Raw genomic sequence first — 1,836 nt, forward strand, 5'->3', positions numbered from 1 at the left:
ATTAGCTAAGTAATACTCAAAGATGCTTATAATCCAAATGTACTCCAAACATTTGTTCCTTTTTGAAGAAAAGAGATAAATTAAAGCAATTGTGTTGCTTAATAATCATAGCTCAAATATAAGTTGCAAACTATTTTGTAAAGCTTTGCTTTTCTGTGCAGTAAGTAGTCATTGCTAAAGAGCTAATTAGAAAGGGCAATTTTGAGAGAGGAACACTGTTGTTCAGCTGTCAATTTTCTTAACAAAACCAGTAATGCATAAAAAATAGTAAGCTCACAAGCATAACTCTCCTTCAGTAACTCTACCATACTTCTGAACTGGTGGAGCTGTCAGTCTGTGACCACTGATGCACTCATACTAAGTTATGAGGAACTTTTTGCAACAGCCCAAATTAAAAAAAAAAAGTCACTATTACAATTCTGCTGGGGTGTGTATTGTTTTGTGCATCTCTATGCGCACAGAGCTGATCCTCATCGGCGAGTGGTAGCTGAGCTGGATTAGGTGCCAAAAGGAGTTGAACCGTTTACTAGCTTAACCAGGCATGCTAGGCTATGACTTCTGCATGCTAACACAGCTCGCCTGCCTCCCAGACCTGAGCTTGCTCAACCTGCATAGTGCTGTGTTGCACCATAAAGGCCAAGCTTCAGGATATAGTTTCTAACCTAATTTACTGGGGTAAAATAATTAAGAATTTCTTCCTGCCCTGCCCAGTACCACAGCTGCCTGTTAACAAACTTGTGCCGATACACCTGTCTCCTGGAGCTGTGCACGAAAAAATGCAAGCTAAAAATTCCTTAGGGAGGGCTGGTATTTGAGGATTATTTGCAAGCAGGGCATGTTAGTGTTTCTCTTTCACCCCACTCCTTTTACCAATCCATATGAAGAACTGAAGAAGCGGTGAACTGCAGTGTTGCCTTGGATCTATTTTACACCAGTTTTGCTACCTAGCTTGGCTGTCTGGGACCGTAGCAGAACTCTCTCAATAGTTCCTTTCGCTTCAAGTTGAAGCAAGCTAGTAACAGTTTCCTGAATGCGGTGGGGAAGGGGAACTAGGCATTCCCAATGTATTCTGAAAAATTCAAGGAGGTCCTAGCACAGAGGTTAATCTCCAAGATGCTTCAAACAGGAGGCAGCAAGCTAATCTTCATAATCAGAAGTGTGCTGCTGTATGTTTACTGCAGGCGGTGAGCAAACCACTTCCAAAGGCAATGAGACAAGAGCTGCTGCAGCAGCTTCAACAGCACTGTAAAGCCTAAACCTTTGCCTTAAACCACAGGTTCAGTTTTACTGAAAACTCCATTTTGCTTAAGTCCCTACTAGGGGAAATGAAGTTGTGTTACGTGTGCACTACTCCAAGCAACAGTACTGAGGATCACTTGCAGCAATAGTGTGACTCAACACCAGATTTGTTATTTTGAAAGGGCAAGAGTACATTTTAGTCATCTTAGCAATCCCACTTGGCTTCTAGACAGGCAGCTAGTTACAGAAAGCTCTGTAGTGGAGATATGTTAGCTGAGCAGACTCATCTGAGCTGGCTGTATGCTACAGCCCAAGTCTAAGTATAAACTAAAGCCAGCAAACTCTGTTGACCCTCTCTGTCTAACAACATCAAGGCAAAAACTCAGCTGTTCCAGTTCTACCTGAAATGGGAAACCAAAAGAGAAAATGAAATGCTGTAAATGACTGACTTCCCCATATGAACACTGGAATGTTTAATGCTTTCCTTACCAAATCACATAGCAGTAATGTTAGTATTTTAAAGTCCATAACCACACAGAAATCAGTGTCATTCCTGTTGATTCCATTTCTTAAGATTTTTCCCCTCTTTTTTTCTAG

Source organism: Phaethon lepturus, unplaced genomic scaffold (assembly GCF_000687285.1).
Source record: "Phaethon lepturus isolate BGI_N335 unplaced genomic scaffold, ASM68728v1 scaffold6441, whole genome shotgun sequence".
NCBI classification, from domain to species: Eukaryota; Metazoa; Chordata; class Aves; order Phaethontiformes; family Phaethontidae; genus Phaethon; species Phaethon lepturus.